Source organism: Callospermophilus lateralis, chromosome X (assembly GCF_048772815.1).
Source record: "Callospermophilus lateralis isolate mCalLat2 chromosome X, mCalLat2.hap1, whole genome shotgun sequence".
In the NCBI taxonomy this organism is placed as follows: Eukaryota; Metazoa; Chordata; class Mammalia; order Rodentia; family Sciuridae; genus Callospermophilus; species Callospermophilus lateralis.
This window is the reverse complement of record NC_135325.1, coordinates 5,689,563-5,702,070: the sequence shown is the minus strand read 5'-3', so window position 1 is coordinate 5,702,070 and position 12,508 is coordinate 5,689,563. Positions and strand designations below refer to the sequence as shown.

At 39.3% G+C, this 12,508-nt stretch overlaps 1 pseudogene; it reads right to left on the bottom strand.

Annotated features, from left to right (window-relative positions):
- Positions 1-10,853: 10,853 nt before the first annotated feature.
- Positions 10,854-11,641, bottom strand: LOC143639048 (spliceosome-associated protein CWC15 homolog pseudogene; annotated as a pseudogene).
- Between the last annotated feature and the right edge of the window lie 867 nt (positions 11,642-12,508).

Genomic DNA, 12,508 nt, shown 5'->3' with positions numbered 1-12,508 from the left:
TGATCTACCACTGAGCCACAACCCCAGCTTCTCAATGCCTGTTTAACATAGATTTTGATCAGTGCTCACAGGTACAAAAAAACAAAACTAGATAAACTCCAATGCTAGCCACTCCAAAAAGGATTGTCCTACTATCAGTTCCCCTCCCCCATTGCTGGAGTTCTAGCTCTTTTTTTCAGTTAAATAAATCCTACTCCCTTTACTATACCCTTCCCTTATTGTCTATAGATTTTATTCTTCACATTTGCGAGATAAGAACCCAGAAAGAAATTGGTGAAGCAGAGAATCTGGTTTCTTCTCAAAACTTCCGTTTCAGCATGACCCACCAGGAAGGCTGTAATCAAAAAGAAAGTCAGGAGGATGCACAGAAACTGGAACTCACAAAGGGAATGTAAAATGGTGTACCCACTTAGGAAAGCAGTCTGGCAGTTCCTCAGAAAGTTAAACATAGAGGTCAGGCGAGGTTTCACACACCTGTAATCCCAGCTACCAGGGAGGCTGAGGCAGGAGAATCCTGAGTTCAAAACCAGACTCAGCAATTTAGCAAGGTCCTAAGTAACTCAGCGAGACCCTGTCTCTAAATAAAATACTAAAAGGAGCTAGGGATATGGCTCAGTGGTTAAGTGCCCCTGGGTTCAATCCCTGGTGTCAAAAGAAAAAAAAAAAAGTTAAACATAGACTTACCATGTGACCCAGAATTCCACTCCTAGGTATATACCCAAGAGAAATAAAAACACACATTTATGAAAAACTTTTCCACAAAAGTTCATAGCAACATTGTTCACAACCACAAGGTGGAAACAACACAAATATTCACCAGTTGACCAATGGATAAACAAAATCTGGTAAATCAATACAATGGAATATTATTCAATGAAATACTAATACATGCTACAATGTGTATAAACATTGAAACTATGTGAGATGAATCAGACACAAAGACCACATATTGTATGAATTTATGGAGCAATGTCCAGTTAGGCATGGTAGCACACACTTCCAATCCCAGAGACTCTGGAGGCGGAGGCAGAGAAGATTGCAAATTTGAAGCCAGCCTCAGCAACTTAGTGAGGCCTTAAGCAACATAATGAGACCCTGTCTCAAAAGAAAAAATTAAAAGGGCTGGGGATATGGCTCAGTAGTAAATCATCTCTGGGTTCAATCCCCAGTCCAAAAATAGAAAAGAAAGAAACATCAAGAACAAGCAAATCCAGAGGGGTATGTTTGGAAGAAATGGAGAGTGACTGCCAAAGTGTACAAGGTTTCTTTTTGGGGTGATGAAAATGTTCTAGTGAAGGCTGCACAACTTAATGAATATTCTAAAAACCACTGAATTATACACTTTAAAATGGGGGATTTCACTGGGAGAGGTGGCACATGCCTGTAATCCCAGTGGCTGGGGAGGCTGAGGCAGGAGGATCAAGAATTCAAAGCCAGCCTTAGCAAAAGCAAGGTGCTAAACAGCTCAGTGAGACCCTGTCTCTAAGTAAAATACAAAACAGGGCTGGGATGTGGCTCAGTGGCTGAGTGTCCCTGAGTTCAATCCTTGGTAGCCAAAAAATAAAATAGAATGGGGAATATCATGATAAATGTCAAGAAAAATGTTTTTAAGTGCTTAGAGTATCACTACCATATCCCTATATATTTCCTTGTAGAAGCAAATGAAGAACATGATGTAGTGAGTTAGATAACAATCTAGTTCCTCTTCATTGCCTAAGTCATGCTTGGAATTTAACTCTCCAGACATACCAATCTATGCTGATCCAAACAGGCAACACTTCACACCGGGTGTTCCCATACTCTTGACACTTCATTACATTGTGCAAATGCCATGTTCCTCTTGGACTATGTCAATTAAAAGCAAACATACAAACTCTGCAGTGAGTTTACTGGAACTGAACCTTCTCAAATGGTGCCCTTTCTAAAAACTGCCTTTCCCTACTTGTTTCAGGATCCCCAACAGAATTCCATGGCTCCATGGATCCAAAGAGTGGGTCTAAAAGATCAATCTTTGTCCCTAATGCTAATCCAATAAAGAGGACAAAGTTTTAAGAAAAAGGAAAAACTATTATGCCTTTGCTAGCAAAGAAGAAAAACAGGGGACTCCTTCCTGTCTCAGAGGCTGTAATTCTCCCAATTAAGGGGAACAGAGGGTTTTTAAAGGAGGTGATTCAGGTGATTCTAAGGCTAAATTCCAGGTGTAGGCTGTACTGGTGTGTGTGTGGGTGGGGTGGGGGGGGATGTTGAATTTCACTTGCTAATTTGGGAGAGGGAGAAAAGGAAAAAACATCCATTTTTTTGGGGGGGGTGCGCTGCTAGGGATTGAACTCAGGGGCACTCAACCACTGAGCCACAACCCCAGCCCTATTTTATATTTTATTTAGACACAGGGTCTCATTGAGTTGCTTAGCACCTCACAGTTGCTGCGACTGGCTTTGAACTCCCAATCCTCCTGTCTCAGCCTCCAGGGCCACTGGGATTACAAACGTGTGCCACCACACCTGGCCAAAAATGTCCATTTTTATTAGACCTTTATAGTTATAGATAGTAGTTGGGTTCATCCTGACAAACTCATACAAGCATGGAATTGATTTCAGTTCATGACCCCCACCCCCAAACGTGTCCATTTTAAAAATAAGTCTCAGTGCAGAGCAGCAAGGACTATATTCAAAGCATGAAGTGGATTCCACTGTAACAGGACCACATGAGGCAGCTCCATCTGGATATCCAGTTGGAGAGGGCAATTCTGCAACCTTTCCCCAGGTTTCCTGACAGCCATTTATCTTTTCCACTTTGTGGTGGAAAAACAGTTTAATAACACAGTTATTACACTCAGTTATCCACTTGACACAGTGGATGTTTCAGATCTGTTTCTGAAAATGTCTGAATAAACCTGATTTTTATAAAAATAGCTGAAATTTGCACAGATTCAAGACAGAATTAAATAATATATTTTAGCCAGGTGTGGTGATGCACGCCTGTAATCCCAGTGGCTCAGGAAGCTGAGATGAGGCTCGTGAGTTCAAAGCCAGCCTCAGCAATTTATTGAGGCACTAAGCAAGTCAGTGAGATCCTATCTATAAATAAAATACAAAATAGGGCTGGGAGTGTGGCTCAGTGGTTGAGTGCCCCTGAGTTCAATTCCCAGTATGAACAACAACAACAACAAATATATATATATATATATATATATATATATATATATATATATATATATATATATATAGTATTAAAACAATCCTTTTTGGGGGGATCAGGAGCACTCTACCACTGAGCCACATCCCCAGGCCTATTTTGTATTTTATTTAGAGACAAGGTCTCACTGAGTTGCTTAGTGTCTTGCTAAATTGCTGAGGCTGGCTTTCAACTTGTGATCCTCCTCCTGCCTCAGCCTGCTGAGCCTCTGGGATTACAAGCATGTGCCACTGCGCCCACCCAGCTAAACAATCCTTTGGAGCTAAATTAGCATCATGACTAATGTAGCCATTGCTGTCAGTCACCTTCAGACAAATAAAAAAAATAATTTATTATTTTATTAAATGACTAGTTACCTCTATTTCTTTGTTTTATATCTAATTTACTCAAAGCCCAGCAGACATATAGATCCTGTTATGGACACAGACACATTTATTCATATCTGGGTATTTATTTATATCTGTAATTCATCAGAGAAAAACTTCCCAAGCCCAGAAAACAGGTAGATTCAAATTTTTAATTTTTTTTTAATTTTTTTTTTTTTTTTTTTTTTTTGGTGCTGGGGATCGAACCCAGGGCCTTGGGCATGTGAGGCAAGCATTCTGCCAACTGAACTATATCTGCAGCCCAAAATTTTAAATTTTAAAGATAATTTCAAGCATTATTTTTAGAAAGTTTCAAAACATACATCCAAACTTTACAAAAGGTAACTCTCAATATACTTTGTTTTTGTTTTTTGCATTTGTTTGTTTTATTTGGTTGTGTTTTGAGACAGGGTCTTACTATGTTGTCCAAGCTGGGCCCAAACTCTTTTTTTTTTTTTTTTAGTACTGGGGATTGAACCCAGGGACACTGAACCACCGAGCCACATCTCAGCCTTATTTATTTATTTATTTATTTATTTATTTATTTATTTATTATTTTGAGACAGGGTCTTCCTAATTGCTTAAGGCCTCACTAAGTTGCTGAGGCTGGGTTTGAATTTGTGATCTTCCTGTCTCAGCCTCTGGAGCCACTGCCGTTATAGGCCTGTGCCATTGCACCCAGCCAATAAAACTGTTTTTAAACATACTTCCCAGCAAACTTGTAGACTGCTAATATTTTAGAAAATAATACTGTTGATGCCAATGGTTCTCCCTCTTGCTGTCAAGATTTTACTATGTCCAACTATCCTTTTAGTCTCCCTCCAACAAGTATCCTCTGGGAAGTGTTGGCCAAGTGCAGTCCTCAGACCATTAGTGATGCCTGGAGTTTACAAAAAGGTTCCAAACAGCTCATGGGTCTCAAGAACAATGAAACAATTATAACCACATACATATGAAACCTAAGATAAATTATGATTTTTACAGAAACTTCATTATATCCTCAACCATAGTGACAATCTGAAAGCTTGTGTGTTCCTGATAAAGACTTGATTAGTCAGTTCCTTTCCCTAATATTCAGTTGCTAAAGTGCATTTGATCTTGGTTAATATAATTTATGTCATTTGCATATTATTACTTGCATTTCTCCAATTTAAAATTTTATTGTAACCATAGTGGTTCATTATATTTCGAATTTGTAAAAGTGGATTAGCAGTTCATTAAAGTATAAAGGCAGTTAAGAAAAGGTTATCAAGGCAGGCACATTGGTGCACGCCTGCAATCTCAGTGGCTCAGGGGCTGAGGCAGAAGGCTGAAGCAAGTTCAAAGCCAGCCTCAGCAACTTAGCAAGGCCCCAAGCAACAGAGCGAGACCCTATCTCAAAACAAAAAATTAAAAAGGAATGGGGATGGGGCTCAGTGGTAATGTGCCCTTGGGTTCAATACCTAGTATCAAAAATAAAAAAGAAAAAAAGAAAAAGAAAATGTTATCAAAATACTGCAGTACAGAGTAAGTTCATAAATGCAAACAGTACATAAGAAATCAGTGTGAATGAGTGTGACTCTGTATTACTGATATAAGAGAGTATGTAGGAATGACAGGCAGATGAAAAATAATAAGAGTAAAAACACAATAATTATATGAAAATTAGATGTTCTTTGTCTGTAGACCCCCTGTCTTTTGCCTTTCTGAAACTGTCACTTAGTGGAGGAAAACGCCAGAGCCTTTTTGTTTGTTTATTTTAATTTGTTATATATGACAGCAGAATGCAATTCAATTTATATTACACAAACAGAGTACAATTTCATGTCTCTGGTTGTACACAAAGAAGAGTCACACCATTCATGTTTTCATACATGTACCTAGGGTAATGATGTCTGTCTCATTCTACCAGCTTTCCTACCCCCCAGGCCCCCTCCCTTCCCCTCCCTCCCCTTTGCCCTATCTAAAGTTCCTCCATTCCTCCCACACTGCCCCCATCATCCCCATTATGAATCAGGATCCTTATATCAGAGAAAACATTCGGCATTTTTTTTGGGGGGGGATTGGCTAACTTCACTTAGCATTATATTCTCCAACTCCATCCATTTACCTGCAAATGACATGATTTTATTCTCCTTTAATGCTGGGTAATATTCCATTGTGTATATATACCACATTTTCTTTATCCAATTCATCTACTGAAGGGCATCTAGGTCAGTTCCACAATTTAGTTATTGTGAATTGTGCTGCTATAAACATTGATGTGGCTATGTCCCTGTAGTATGCTGTTTTTAAGTCCTTTGGGTATAGACCAAGGAGTGGGATAGCTGGGTCAAATGGTGGTTCCATTCCAAGTTTTCCAAGAAATCTCCATACTGCTTTCCAGATTGGCTGCACCAATTTGCAGTCCCACCAACAATGTATGAGTGTGCCTTTTCCCCCACATCCTTGCCAACACTTATTGTTTGTATTCTTAATAGCTGCCATTCTGACTGGAATGAGATGAAATATTAGAGTAGTTTTGATTTGCATTTCTCTAATTGCTAGAGATGTTGAACATTTTTTCATATATTTGTTGATTGATTGTATATCTTCTTCTGAGAAGTGTCTGTCCAATTCCTTGGCCCATTTATTGATTGGGTTATTTGTGGTTTTTTGGTGTTAAGGTTTTTGATTGCTTTATATACCCTAGAGATTAGTGCTGTATCTGATGTGCTTGTGGTAAAATTTGCTCCCATTCTGTAGGTTCTTTATTCACTTCACTGATTGTTTCTTTTGCCGAGAATAAGCTTTTTAGTTTGAATCCATCTCATTTTTTATTCTTGATTTTTTTTAAGTTTTAGGTGGACACAATATCTTTACTTTACATTTATGTGGTGCCGAGGATTGAACCCAGTGCCTTGTGCATGCTAGGCGAGCATGCTACCACTGAGCCACGACCCCAGCCCTTTGATTCTTGATTTTAATTCTTGCTCTATGGGAGTCTTATTAAGGAAATTGGGGCCTAATCTGACGTGATGGAGATTTGGGCCTACTTTTTCTCCTATTAGGCACAGGGTCTCTGGTTTAATTCTTAGGTCCTTGATCCACTTTGAGTTGAGTTTTGTGCATGGTGAGAGATGGGGGCTTAATTTCATTTTGCTGCATATGGATTTCCGGTTCTCCAAGCACCAACACCAGAGCCTTTTAATTCCTTTAAAAAAATAAAGGACAATGACCTTTCTGGTGAACCAACTGTGATTTTCCAGAATAAGCTAGAAATTGTACTTTCTAGGATGCTAAAGGTTCAAGTTGTACCACTGCCAGGAAGTTTGTAAAGTACTCACAAAAGTTAATAGAAACATGCTAGGAAGGAAAATGAAACAGTTTGTTTCACAAAATTCTTTTATCAAATGACAGTGTGCATATCACCTAATGTTGATGGCATTCTGCACAAGGATATACTCATTCATTATGGTGTTTATGTGAATAGATATTTCACATTATGAGTGCTATATATTTGCTCTTGGCCTATGTTATAAGCCAAAGTAATTTCTTCTTTAGGTTAAAATTATTGTGAGAACCACTTCTGGCATAGCACCAGTTATGCAAATAGCATTGTGAGACTTTTTGAGGTGAGTCAGATTGGTGGCAAGTGACAGAAAAATAATTGCAACTGCCTCAAGTCACACAGCATGTATTGGCTCATACAGCTGAATTCAGACACCGAAGTAAAATCTACACAAGTGTTTTTGTCTCCATCTTTCCTCTACCTTCTGCCATGTTAGCTTCATTTTCAGACTCTACAGAGTGTATCCCATTTGTCCCAATCCCATAAACTCTCAGGTAAAAGTCCAGAATACCAGGGCTAGGGCTGGGGCTTAGTGGTAGAGTGCTTGCCTAGAATGCGTGAGGCAATGGGTTTGATCCTCAGCACCACATAAAAATGAAATAAAGGTATTGTGTCCATCTACAATTAAAAATAAATATTAAAAAAGAGTCCAACATACTAGTCTTCTCCTAGCACCAATTAAAGTCTACTTGAATGTATTGGCTAATTCTGACTGTGTCACATGCCCTTCTGTGAATCAAATTCTGTGGCCAAGGGAAACCAGTGCTTTGGCCACAATTGAGTTACTATCCATCCCTTGAGCTAGGGATGAATTCCACTCTCCCCAAAGCACACAGCATGATACACAAGAAAAGCTGGTGTTCCAAAGGAAAATCAGAGAATCTTACCAAGAAAAGTTTGAATGGTCATGGAGACAGGGTTAATGATAGATGTCAACTATATCATGAGAAAAAAAAAACTACGAAATTTTTCACACTCCTTTATCCACTCAGGACAGCTGGATGTCAGCAATATGCTTCTTCATTCAATGTGGAAGCAATCTGGCTAAATTGCCACCATTCAGTGTATGTTTCTTTGGTACCCTGTGAAAAGTCATAGGCATCCTGTAAAAGATGGCTTTTCCATGCTGAATTCATTAAAACTATCAAAAAGAAAGAAAGATGCTCATGCAAACATAACACTGATAATGCCAGTAAAGACCACATCTGTACATTCCAGTGCTTGCTACTTTCCAAGGTACAATTCATCGATTCAGATAATACATTGAATAGCCTAAATGTATCACTCAGGATCCAAAATGCCATGATTCTAATGTTCAGCAATATTGGGCATAAATAATTTTAAAACATATATTTTAAAGAAGATCAAATTGAAGTACAAATGACTCAATCACCAGGAGTTTGACCCTCTCTCAACCTTGGATGAATTTCTTCCTTTGATGGAAAAAGAAACCACTGCTGCATTGGGGAGTATATTTTAAAATCACATCCAGTTCCTGTTAAACAAAGCAGATTGATCTCAAACATATATGGGCCCCTCTTCAAACCCCATTAGAAAGGACATTTTTAAGGCATAAACTCACAAAGAAACAGAAAGCTCCAAAAAATATGACAGCAAATGAGATAATGACAAATTTTGAAAATTTTTAAAAGCTAGAAAGTAGATGGCCAAGTGCCAAATGACATAATGAAGCAGAAAAAGCTAAGTGCCTGCCAGGTGGGAAGCTAATAAGAAGCAAGATGATTCATGTCATAGAACTCCAGAAAGGCTTAGGAATTGGAGGGAGAGAGCACTCTGAAGGTGAGGTGCGGGGTGGAGCCAAAACCAGAGTTCATGAACATTATTTTAAAGGAACAGCAAGATCCCAGATCTTTATCCTGCCCCCACATGGTCCTAAATATAGAATAAAAGTATGTAAGAAAATGTACTTAATTAGCAAAGAAATCTGCAACACAGCAAAGCTGATTTAAAAATCATTTAAGAAACAAATTTATAGCTGGACATGGTGGTATGCATCTATGATCTTAGCTACTTGAAAGGCCAAGGAAGAAGGATCTTTTGAGTCCAGGAGTTCTGGACCAGCCTGGGCTACTTTTTTTAATATTTATTTTTTAGTTGTAGTTGGACACAACATCTCTATTTTATTTATTTATTTTTATGTGGTGCTAAGGATCTAACCCAGGGCCTCACATGTGCAAAGGCAAGTGCTCTACCACTGAGCCACAACCCCAGCCCAGCCTGGGCTACTTTTTAAGAGTACTTTTTAAGAGACTCCCATCTCTTAAAAAGAAAAAGGGAAAAGGGTGAAATTTGTATATTCAAGCAGGAAAAACATGCCACAATAAGTTTAAGTTAGCAACAAAACTGTTAATATCTTACAGGACAATAAAACCATAACTGTGGGGTTATCCTTTCTATTAGACACCTCTTTGAGTAAAAATCCACAAGTTAACATGTGCTGGGTCAGGCCCCAAATGGCTGTAGTTAGGCTCCCTCACTGAGATTTTGGCGGGCTATGGTATGTTTTTAGTTTGTAGCCAGGGCTAGGAACCAACTATGTTGGGGTTAGTCAAGGCCAGAAACACTGTGATTCAAGGTCATAAACATTAACTTGTAAGCAAGCGCCCCCCTCCCATCATGTAACCTGCTCGCAATGTGCCTTCTTTGTTTGGCCTGCATATAAAAATGGCTTATTTAAATGAGCTAAGGTGGCAGGGCTAAAATGGAACTGGATGAGGCTTGAAGCTGAAGTGGGGGCTGACTAATGCCTGTGGTCATCACTGAATAAAAGATCTCTATGGGGCTGGGGTTTGTGGCTCAGTGGTAGAGCGCTCGCCTAGCATGCATGAGGCACTGGGTTCTATCCTCAGCACCACATAAATGTAAAATAAGATATTGTGTCCACCTAAAACTTAAGAATAAATATATATTTTTAAATCCCTACTATCCTACCTGCGCCTGGCATCTTCTTCCACCTACCACACCCTGAATCTGTTTCCTGGGCCAGAGCCCCCACATGGCAACATGTAAGTCATAAAGAGTATGAACCCCAATAACAGAAACTAGTATGTCAAATAAGGGTACATTCTCCTAGAGAATGAAATAATCTTTGGACAGCACTTTTGGACAATGCTGCCATATGACATTGGAAGGACATTCACCCTTTTGCCTTGTTTATATGTTTTGGATAATTCTTTTTTTTCGGGGGGAGGGTACCAGAGATTGAACTCAGGGGCACTTAACCACTGAGCCACCTCCCCAGCCCTATTTTGTATTTTATTTAGTGACAGGGTCTCACTGAGTTGCTTTGGGCCTCGCCTAATTGCTGAGGCTGGCTATCAGCAATCTTACTTGCTATCTTCCTGCGTCAGCCTCCCAAGATGCTGGGATTATAGGCGTGGGCCACTGCACCCAGTTGTTTCAGATAATTTTTAAGAGAAATAAATATCTCTTTAAAAAGTCATTCTAGGGGCTGGGGTTGTGGCTCAGTGGTAGAGCACTTGTCTAGTATATGTGAGATACTGTGTTCAATTCTCAGCCCTGCATATAAATAAATTAATTAAATAAAGGTCCATAAACAACTAAAAATTTTAAAAAAAATTCATTCTATGGGGCTGGGGTTGTGGCTCAGCGGTAGAGTACTCGCCTAGCATGTGTGAGGCCCTGGGTTCAATCTTCAGCACCACATAAAAATAAATAAACAAAGGTATTGTGCTAGAGGATAGGAAAGGTAGCAGAATACAACAGTTACTAATATGGCATTATGTAAAAATGTGGATGTGTAACCAATGTGATTCTGCAATCTGTATTTGGGGTAAAAATGGGAGTTCATAACCCACTTGAATCTAATGTATGAAATATGATATGTCAAGAGCTTTGTAATGTTTTGAACAACCAATAAAAAAATAAATAAAAAGTCAAAAATAAATAAATAAATAAAGGTATTGTGTCCAACTACAACTAAAAAAATTTTTTTTTGATCCTTAACATTTTACAGTCTTTAATTAAGCACATAAAACTGTACTACTTAATATATTTCTCCATGAATTTTTTGTGAAATTCAGATCGCAGTGTATCGTTTACAAATCTTTTGTCTTTCTTTTGATCATCTACACCTTTTGCGCAGTTCTTGAACACAACATCGTCATCCCACCTTCTTTTAACTTTGAAGTTGGCCTGAGGCTGGGAAGGGCCAGTGAGATTAAGAAGAGGGTTTCCACTCAGAATGTTCTCCATACGAATTCTCTCTTCTTCAGCTTTTTGTTCTTGTTCCTTCCTGGCCTGCTCTTCTGCTCTTTCTTTTTTAATTTTTTCTAGTTCTGCAAGGAGAGCTGCAGTATCATCATCATCACTCTCCTCTTCAAAATCTTCATCTTCCTCATCTGTTAGAGGATCATCCGCATCCAGGTTGGCAGCAGGAATCTGATCTAGCCGAGGCTTCTTTGACACTGAAGAGGAGGTTGTATGTTCTCAGGTTGGACGATCTCTATTTTTTTCTTGTGCAGCAGCTCTCTCTCTTTCTTCCAACTCCCTCCTGAAGTCGTGGTTACGAACCTCTTCAGGGGCATCCTGAGTAGTTTGTCTGTATTTTATCTTTGTATGAGAGGGAAGATCTCTGCTTGAATACTGCTTTGAGAGTTGGCTCAAATCACCTTCTCCTTTTCCTCTTCCACCTCTTGCAGGTTCAAAAGTCGGCCTGGCTGCTGTTGTCATCTTTTATGCTCTTGGCCGAGGTCTGACCACCTCCGCAGATCACACAGATACCATTGCCACTCTCCACTAAAAATTTTTTAAAAATTGAATAAATAAAAAGTCATTCTAATCATAGCCACTCAGGAGACTGTGGCAGGAGGATTGCAAGTTAGAGGCAAAGGAGCTGAATAGACAGAAGGAGAAATACAATCAGTCAACAAATATATGGAAAAATGTTCAAAATCATTAGCAATTAGAGAAATGCAAGTTAAAACTACACTGAGATTTCATCTTACTCTATTCAGAATGACAGCTATCAAGAATATAAGTATGGGGCTGGGGCTGTGATCAGTAGTAGCACACTTGCCTGGCATGTGTGAAGCACTGGGTTCAATTCTCAGTACCGCATATAAATAAATAAAATAAAGGTCTATCCACTAAAAAATAACAAAATCATGGCATTTGCAGGGAAATGGATGGCACTGAAACAGATTATGCTGAGTGAAGCTAGCCAATCCCTCAAAAACAAATGCAGAATGTCTTCTTTGATATAAGGGGGGCGACTCAAAACACAGCAGGGAGGAAGAGCATGAGAAGATTACCATTAAATAGGGAGGAGAGGTGTGTGGGAATGGGAGAGAGAAGGGGAATTGCACAGAAGATGGTAGGAGACCCTCATTGTTATGCAAAATTTCATATAAGATGGTGTGAGGGGGAAGAAAAGAGAGAGAGAGAGAGAGAGAGAGAGAGAGAGAGAGAGAGAGAGAGAGAGAGAGAGAAACGTGTCACAGTAGATTGGGTAGAAAGAGGTGATGGGAGGGGAGGGGAGGGGGGATAGGAAGGGTAACAGAATACAATAGACACTAGTATGGCCCTATGTATAAACGTGGCTGTATAACCAATGTGATCCTGCAATCTGTACACGTGGAAAAATAAGATTACGTAC